The following is a 10,098-nucleotide window of genomic DNA, read 5'->3' on the forward strand; positions in this document are numbered from 1 at the left end:
GGTGATACCCACGCCGAGGCTTTGCAGTCAGCTTTATTTATACATCGTAGCATTCCCTGTTTTTCAGGCTGTAACAGACAATCTGGGCATGTATGGGACACAGTGTGTGTGTGTGTGTGTGTGTGAGTGTATTGTCTATCTCGAGGAAAACAGAAGCCAGTTGGGTCCTGTTTCCAAGGGTGTCTGCAAGAGACTTTCACAGGAGTCAGCGATTACTGCAGGGCTCATGTGTATGTGTGTGAGAAGAAGCAAAGACAAAACATAAAGATATGTGAACACTATGTGCTTTCCAAGCCTTTCTTAACAGGAGCATATGAGTAAAGGAGTAAATGGAACATTATAAGGAGAACTGAGTAAATGAAACATTAAAAAGGAAGATGTATCAAAAAGGAAAAACATCATAAAATCACAAAATCCCTTAACAATATGTAAATATGCATCTATCAGTTGTTCATAAGTCTAAACTTAGAAAAACAGAGTTTTACCCATTGCTGTTTCTGCCTCCTGAAAGCCTGCATCTCCCCATGGGAACATCACTTTTTGGCTTTCAGCACTTTATATTGCATTGTGCTCAAAGTCTTTGTTAAGCAGTGTTACCTTTATTGTGTTATGTCATAAAAGTATGGCAACAACTTCCTGTTCAAAGATGATGATTATTTTTTTATGTTTGCCAGGTCCATCCAATCCAAAATAATCAAGATAAATTAATAATGCATCACAAACAAGAGCTCAGGAGCCTAAAATGAGTCGGACCACACCAGCTGTCCTCACGCAGAGATTAACTTTAATCTGAATAAGTCACAAAGCAGAAGATGGTTAAAAATAATTTGTTAATAAAAAGTAAGAATGATGAAACAGATTATGACAAAGTTTGTTGATGGATTTATGAAAAACTGGTCTGGTTATTTTATTGTTTGTTAAAAGTTTTTGAATACTCAGTGTTTAATACTTTTTTTCATAATTAAAATAAATAAAAATAAAAAAAACATTTCTTATTTTGTTTCGGTGCTTCTGTTTTTGTATTTATTTTTTCATACGCACTCAGAAACACGTGATCATGGTTGGATTTCATCAGCTTTCTCATCATTGGGATAAAGTCTGCAGGAAATAGAGATGCAGGTCTTTAGCTTTAGATCGGGGTGATAGAGGGGCTTTGATTAGCTGCTGTTTAGAGAAAGAAAGAAGCTACAGGTAACTCTGTGGTGAGAACCTGAGTATCTTTGGGAGTCTTTGGCCAGTGACACTTACAACAAAAAAGAACAGTGGCAGCAAGAATTATATTAAAATTATAATTTCTTTAAGCAATCTTCAGTAATTGCTCTCCAGGCTTCATGAAGGACATTAAAGCTCTTCTTGTGATGTTGTCTGCCTTTTTTTGGTCATTTGTCAAATTTTGAAATTTGCATCTATCACTCCAAACCTCATTCCACTGGTTTTCACTCCAGTTCTAGTATAATTTTGCTGCCTCAGCTTTTTCTCCCTGTTTCCCTTAAATGGGACTCTTGACACAGCCCTTACACTGAGAACATTTCTTATGAGGCTTCAGTGAACACTGGATGCATCTCTCAGGTGCTGAGTCAAGTCACTGCTGGATTTTTTGTCCCAATTTCTTGAGGACATTTTAGAGACTACATCACATCCTCATGAAGCTGAAACAGCTTTCTGTGCAACATAAATTGTGTGGATGAGCAAATGGTGCCAATTAGAGGCAGGAGGAAATTCAAACAGTACCCAGTAAATCTAGAAAACGGGCTGAGGTGGTCGCAGCAGATGGCCGCCCCTCCCTGAGTCTGGTTCCGCCAAAGCTTTCTTCCTTTTAAAAGGGAGTTTTTGCTTCTTACTGCAGCCAAGTGGTTGCTTATAAAGGTTTATCTAATTGTCAGGATTTTCTCTGACTTTTTTTTACAGCACAGAAGATGTTAGATCACATTAGATTTAACCAGAGAGAAAAAAGAAGTTCAAGTAAGATTCTTTAATCCCAAAGCAAGAACAAAATTGTTTTATGTTTTCAGTTTGAACGTTCAATATGCAAAATATCACCACCAGATGTCAGTAGAGTGCAGATTGCAGTGACATAACCTGTTTTCTCACCATAACAGCAGCGTCCCTGGTTTGATTACTGTGTTTCAGCTCATATCTGCCTCTCTCACTGAGGGGGACGTCCACTATATGGACATGGATTTGTTCATCAACCAAACTACAGATCACTGAGAACAGAAGACATTAGATTATTATATTTTATTATATATTGTTTTTCTGTGTGAAATGACAAATATCCAATTACATACATAAGGACAGTGTGTACATTTATTACATTTGCCCTTTCATTTACTTTCATGGTGGACTAGACATTTTTTTTCTAATTGTTATATTTTAAAAATATACTTTTACACATGACTATTGTGGCTATTGCCCACCACATTAAAAACCAATAGAACATCTACTCAGAGGAAGAGGGCGGGCTTTACTTGGTGTCAGTGAGAGAAATGAAAAAAAGCTCAAATGAGTGAGAAGGACGATGAAGGAAACATCTGTGCTGTGTCTGCTCTGTAAGTAGAATCTCTGTGTTTGTTTGAATTCTTGTACTTTGACTGTCTGCTCTCCTGATAACTGATGATGGAGGAGAAGACATGAAAAACAAATCAGGCTGAATTCAAGTTCAAAACACCACGAGGACCAACTGCAGGTCTGAAGGTTAACAGAGTTACTGATGAATTAAAATAAAAAGCTGAACAGAGCAGAGGACAGACCTTAGTTCAGTACTAGTTGTTTGTATGTATTCAGTGTAACTATAATGTAGCTTGAAGGACTTCCTTGTTCTACAGAAGCAGCTCATGAAGTATGAAATGATGTGATCAGTTTTATTTAATAATTCCGTTCATTGAGAAGTTGAAAAGTGAAATCCTGGAGCTTCTGGTTTAGTACGAGCAGCTTTTTGCTGACCTGGTTTAGATCCACTTTTCCTCTGACAGGAAGATCAAACTGGGCTGTAGGCGACACAACATGGAGAGTTTGATGTTTCTGTCTTAGAGGGAAACATCAAATAATACAAAGTTGTTCTGAGTGATCACCTTTGTGTGTTTATGTCAAATCAACCTGAGTGTCATTTCTCTTTAGTTCTGATCTCACTGCTGAGCTGCACAACAAACCAAGGTCAGTAACCTTCTTCTGTCACAGTTTAAACCTGAGAAACTCTGACAGGTTTTACACATTTGGATTAAAACTTTCAGTAAAGATCTCAAAGACGTGATCATCAGTTTTTCATTTTAACCCTCACAGCTCGTCTGACTGTGAGTCCCAGCAGCTCTCAGTTCTTTGAAGGAAAGTCTTTAAATCTGAGCTGTGAGGAGGACGACAGCTCTGCTGGATGGACTCTGAGGAGAAATACAAGCAAACGACAGAGGACTCAGTGTGGAGATGGGTGGGGAAGATGGTCTGGTTCTGCCTGTATTATTGGCTTTGCCTCCACAACTTATAATGGAGTTTACTGGTGTGAGTCCAGAGAGGGTCCCATCAGTAACATGGTTAACCTGACAGTCACTGGTAAGCTGAGTGTGTGGAGTTAGTGTTGATGAAGCTGTGTGTAAATGGATGAAATGCTGTAGTTTGTCTCTGTGTTGAGGTGGATCAGTGATCCTGCAGAGTCCTGTCCTCCCTGTGATGGAGGGAGATGACGTCACTCTGCTCTGTAAAACAAAGACCACTCCCTCCAACCTCCCAGCTGCTTTCTATAAAGATGGCTCCCTCATCAGGAAGCAGCCTACAGGTCACATGACCATCCAGCATGTTTCCAGGTCTGATGAAGGCCTCTACAAGTGTGACATCAGCGGTCATGGAGAGTCTCCATCCAGCTGGATCACTGTCACAGGTGACACACTCACCTGTCTGTGTTTCTGCAGCTTTCAACATTCACAATGTGACGACAACTTAATGACTGTTTGCTTTATTTTAGACAAACACACCACCACACCTCCACCTACATCCACACCTCCACCTATGAACACCTCCATCCCTGCACCAGCCTCTGCCCCTCTTCTTCTTCATGTGTTAATGTCTTTTGCATCAGTTTTTTTTTGTGGTTCTGCTGGTGTTACTGGTTCCTCTGGTGAGACAATGTCATCACAGGAAACCTGAAGGTGAGACTCAGACTTCCTGATCTTTCATGTTTTAATGTTATTGTTGTGCATTTGAATAATCGACACATTTATCATGATTAAATGTTTCAGTGTTTACATTCTGTGTCCATTCAAATAACATTTCAGTTTGTCTTATAAATATTTTCACTGTTAAATTTCATCATATCCAGATAAAGCTGCAGGAGACGATGTCACGTACATCCAAGTATCACATCGCAGACAGCAGCCTGTGAGACAAAGCAGAGGTAATAATGAGGAACCTTTGGTGGGTGATGTGGGTTTCCAGTGTAGAGAAAACAGTATGTTTGTAAAACAGTCTCACGAAACTTGGATATTTTATAAAAGTTTAGCGAAATCCTGAGTGGAAAATTACGACACAGTGCTCTAAGAGCAAATATGGAGGCTGTTTGAGTGACAGTTTCCTTGATTGTAGTAAAGATGTGGGTCAGTGAACTTAACAGACTGTAGGTCAAAGATGAAGAAGAGCAAGATGACTTCATCCACTGGTTTCAGAAACTAAAAGTTAAATTTTTAACAGCATCATGTTAGCTTTTATAGCCAGGAGAGACTCTATTTATCAGCTATCAGCCAATGTTATCTAGCTCTGTTATGAAGCTTCTTCCATAGACTGTATGGGATAAACAGAAAGGCACTGATAGCTGCTAATTAGAGCTCAGTAACATAATTTCTTCAGCAAAGGTCCAGTTCAGGGACTCCAGTTAACTAAAGTGAAGCCCAACTGACAGCTGGCAGATATAAAGAGGCCACGCCCCTAATAATGCAAACTTTAAGCCTTAATAACATTTAAACAGGTCAGTTATAATAACAATCACCTCATGTACAGCAAATTAATATTTATCTGTCAGCAGATTTTCACACCATGTAAAGTTCTGTGTGTGCTGAACTGTGTGTTTGTCGTCTGTGGTTAACACTAACGAGTCTGCAACTGTTTCTGAGAAAAAAACAACAAGAGCTTCATCTGCAGGTGTTTCAACACAGAGGTGTTAATTTTAAATAGGGGAAGAAACGTGTCAGTTCTTTGTAAGAGCATTTCTGTAAACTCAGACAAGTCAGAGACTGTTATCATATTCACTAAATATGAAATGTACTTAATTATTATTGTAAATTTTCTATTACTGTAAACTAATCTTCTGCAGGATTATTCACAGTTTTTCTTTTAAGATTTCCTCGTTCATATTTATGACACCAGCATATTAAATTCCTTCTGCCTCACTATCTAAATTCTGAATTTTCCTTTTATAAAGTTATTAATTTAACAGTTTGTCTGAAGTCCTGTTATTTTGACCAGCTAACATGTTAATCATTAGGTTACTGCTTTATCAGGTCTGTTTATCTCACATTTGACTTCATGTTGAACTATTTTAAACTTTCAGAATAACCTGAACAGTAACTGAAAACACTCTGAGTGTTTTTATATAAAGATGTGTGAGTGGCAGCAGTTTCAGGTCTGTTATCAGCTGTTCTGTCTGCAGTGACGTCCTCTGTGTGTGTTTTACTGTGCAGACACTGATCCAGCTGCAGTTTACTCAGCAGTGAGAACTGAAGATGTCACTTATGGAAAAATCATCAAAGACAAGAAAAAGCGATCAGACACGAGAGGTAAAGCTGCTCTTCTTCACTTCTGCATGAAAATGTCCTGAGGATGGTCATGTGGTTTTTATCCTTCTGTGTTTGAGTGTGTTTCAGAGGTCGCACAACTTCAGCTGCAGCTCACACAAGTTGTTAATATGAGTCGCATAAAGAAGAAGGCTGAACAGACCAAAGAGTGTTTTCAGCCTCTCACGCTGTTCTTTAATGCAATTTTAAAACCTTTTATTTTAATTTCTGCAAACAACAACTGAATCTTCCTGTTGTTGTTTGCTCTCAGTCTGAAATTACAGCCATATATATCTGCCTGATCCTTTAGGTCCACCTATAAGCAGCTCTTTAAGTTGACATAAACTAAGCATAAATTTAGAGGTGACCGTGTGACTGTAGCTGCTCCAAAGTTGTGCAATGATCTGCCCTTCCATGGTAGACAGACCTCGTCTCTTTCCGAGTTTAAAATTCTACACATTTTTAAGACGCTGACTGTAATATTTTTTTCTAATTCTCTATTTTGAACATCTTTGATTTTATTTTCTGTTTATGCTTTTTGTATATGAACAGCTTTGTGAACCCTGATCTATTTTAAAGTGCTTTATCAGTAAAGGTGTTATGGTATGAGTCTGACAACAGTGATGAGAACATGTCGGCTTTCTTTTTTGTGGTTAGTGTATCAGTCTGCACTGAAAGAAGATGGCGGCTTTGCTTTTAGCGCAGACACCTCACAGTTCTATCCTTTCACTGATTGGCTCACAGCAAAGGTGCTGAGAGGAGAAAGAAACTGTAAGGAGCAGTTTATAAAAAATCCCCACTTACTGTCTGTGTGATGCATCATTACAAACACTGTTTAAACACAGCTGTGACACACAGTAAGTGCTGCTGTTCTCACAGCTGCAGTCATTAAACATCTTCTTCTTTGTCTGAACACAAAATTTTAAGCATGAAACTCTGATGAGAAATTTCCACATAACTAAAGCTGCTTCTTTCACACCGAGGATGGACTCAGCTGTTGCACCAAGGCCCAATATTGGATTAAAGGATTCTGAACTGAACGGTGAATTATTCCCAATCAGATTTTTTGTGGAACATGAAGCTCAACTTAAATTTCCCACCCAGAAAGTTGGAGCTTCAACCTCCCCTGAGTTAGTAATCCAAGATGGCAGCACTGAATGTAAACAGCAGTAAAACTGTAAACTTTAAATCTGTCCTGTCACTTCTGTGTATTTGTGACTCACTAAATAATCCAAACACAGAGCAGTGACCAGGCTCTATTCATTAAAGTGTTTTATGAGGACAAATAAATCAGTATTGTGCTGTTTGCTACTGATACCTGAACGGCTCTAAGAACCAAAACTAAATCCTTTATTTTTCTCTCTCAGCATTAGTCTGATACCAGCTGCAGCACAAACTGCTTCAGTTAATAAAAGTGCAAGAAGGTGTTTGTGGTTCACAGCAGAGGTGCAGAGAGGAGAAAAACAGTGAAACCCCAAATACTCCCCCACCCTCCTCCAAGACAAGTGCAACCTCAGCATCATGGAAACTATTTAAAAATTATGTAAACTATATAATGGATAAAAACTAATGAACAAAGACTAAAGCAAACTTTCTATGTTCTTTCGAACTGCACAGCTCCTTAGTGCAACGGTCCCCAACCCCCGGGCCTCGTACCGGTACCGGTCCATGAGTCGTTTGGTACCGGGCCGCGAGAGTTGAGGCTCAGGTGTGAAATGTATGGTTTTCAGGGTTTTTATTGGTTTTCAGCGTTATTTTGTTATCGTTTTTATCGTTAACTTGGTTGTCTTGGGTCTTTTCACGTGTGTTATGAATAAATCTTCTTTTTTTCGGTACTGGTACTAGTTTTATTTTGTTGTATTTATCCGCGACACCTTAAAGGCCGGTCCGTGAAAATATTGTCGGGCATAAACCGGTCCGTGGCACAAAAAAGGTTGGGGACCGCTGCCTTAGTGCACAGAGCTCATTCATGTGGACATTGCAGCACTGATTGGTGACACAGCTCTGCAATAACAACTGTTTTCCAGTCTGTTTGTCCTTGTTTTAATCGTTCTGTTCTGTCTGCCTGATGGTAACAGTTCAAACATGAGCACAGTCAAATGAAGCCATGATGATGATATTAGCCTTTTGAGGCAGCAGGAACTATGTAGGTCCTCCAGAGTTGGGAGAGGGCATCCAGTAACACTCTGGAGCTCGATTTTTCTGTGCAACAGCAAAACCACACACAGAAGCAACATGCTAACATGTGGAGCAACAGTTTGGGGATCTTCCTGAGGAAAGTCTCTGCTGTGTCATCTTAACCAGCCCTGGGCCATTTCTACTTGAGGTAAACTTCCAGAAACAGGAAGTCCTGACCCTCTCCTCGTGGTTCCAGCTGTCTGTTACTTTTCTTCTTGAAGTCAGTGATCAGGTCGTTTGTCCTGGACACTGTGGTGTCATCAGGGTTCATCAGATTATAGAGCAGGGGCTGAGCACACAGCTCTGTGGGGATCCAGTGTTGAGGCTGAGAGCTGCAGAGCTGTGTCGACCCACTCTGACCCACTGTGGGTGCTGACAGGAAGTCATTGATCCAGAGATACCAGGTGTGTGGCAGTCACACTGGTGTGATTATTATCTGTAACATTACTGATAATAAAAATGTTCCATCATAGCTGTAATGTTTCAGCTGTTCTGTCTGCAGTGACGTCCTCTGTGTGTGTTTTACTGTGCAGAGTCTGATGCAGCTGCAGTGAGAACTGAAGACGTCACTTATGGAAAAATCATCAAAGACAAGAAAAAGCGATCGGACATGAGAGGTAAAGCTGCTCTTCTTCACTTCTACAGCTTGAAGCTATACATTAGCATACAATATTTTTTTATATTCAGCTGTGCAATAATCACTGTGCATCAGAGTCACAATATTAACTGGTATTCTTATTTATTTCTATTATATCTTCTGTATCTAATCTAATCTCTGCGGTAAAGTCTTGTACAAAGTTGTCAGCTCAGTTGAAGAGACTTTAGTTTTTCACAGAAACACTTCATAGTTATATCCAGTCACTCGTTGGTTCACAGCAGAGGTGTTAAGAGAAGAAAAACAGTGTGAAACCCCATCAGTCTTTAAAATAGTCCACCACTCAACAGTGCAACTATCCATCATAATAGTCATGAAAACTATAGAATAACTTTACAAACAAAAACTACATCCTACCAAATTTTCCCAAATTGGACAACCCCTTATTTACACTGAGCACGTTCATGTAATGCACCTTCATACCTCTGTGGTAAAGAAGGCAGACGTTCAGGCTCTTGTTGTTTAAAATCACAGAAACTGTGACCTCTCTGTGACCCTCTCTGTGACCCTCTCTATGCAGTTCACACTGATAATTAAGTGCTTAATTACAATGAAGTCATTGATCAGTTCTCGTGTCCTGGACAACAAGTTGTTTTCTCTGAACCACTGAGACAGTCGCTAGGTGGACTCGTTGGCTCCAGAAATGAGCCCCACCACCGTCAGTCAACTGCAAATCTGATGAATGTGATGCTGGCTGCAGTCGTATGAGTAGAAAGTATGGAGCCGGGTGCAGAGGACAGCTGTAGAGGTCTGAGGGGATACTCTAACGCTCCGAGTGCATCCTGATGGGAAGTCGTTGATACAAAGACATAATATGTGGCAGCAAGCAGTCTTATAGTTTATACACCAGTGTGTGTGTGTGTGTGTGTGTGTTTTACTGTGCAGAGACTGATAGTTTATACACCAGTCTGTGAGGGTTGTGATGTAACATTTTGCCATATCTGTACTCAATGTTGCCTCTAATTTTTCATGTGTCTGAGCGAACACACAAACTCCCTGAGCGATCCCTTGGACCACTGTGAGCAACATCAGACGTGTGCACTGTGGTCACGCCAGCATCTAATCCATCCAAGTTACATGGTTTATTAAAATAATCAAACTACAGCATTTACATTTGTGTTAGACCACTTTAAATTAACTGCTTTAGCCCACTTACAATGAAAGTTTTAAAAAATCCTGTTCATGACCTGTGTAGTATGTTAACACTATTGGAAGTAAAAATAACTTGAACTCCCATTTTGAAAACACAACTTTCTCTTTTTTATATAAAGCTCTGACTTGTATTATGAGTCTGTGGTCTGGGAGAGAGTCTGCAACTCTCTGTCTGCAAAATACAGTATATAATGACCAATGTCGTGTTTTGCAAACAACAACGTTTTTTGCAGCTGTTTACCTAAAAATGCATCCAAGGCATTTTTTAAAATAAACATTTCAAACTATTTACAGAACAATCAGCTGTTCTGCATCAAATTTGATGCCACACAAATTATTTGTGCTACTCCAAAAATAATT

General features: G+C 39.6%; 1 long non-coding RNA gene across 1 annotated transcript; it reads left to right on the forward strand.

Moving 5' to 3' along the window:
* Positions 1 to 4,251: 4,251 nt before the first annotated feature.
* LOC120437587 lies at positions 4,252 to 8,546 on the forward strand. The gene is made up of 3 exons (XR_005611263.1): positions 4,252 to 4,381; positions 5,661 to 5,756; positions 8,465 to 8,546. It is a non-coding gene; the product is annotated as an uncharacterized LOC120437587 (long non-coding RNA).
* The last annotated feature ends 1,552 nt before the right edge of the window (positions 8,547 to 10,098 follow it).

This window comes from Oreochromis aureus, linkage group 3, assembly GCF_013358895.1.
Source record: "Oreochromis aureus strain Israel breed Guangdong linkage group 3, ZZ_aureus, whole genome shotgun sequence".
Lineage (NCBI taxonomy): Eukaryota > Metazoa > Chordata > Actinopteri > Cichliformes > Cichlidae > Oreochromis > Oreochromis aureus.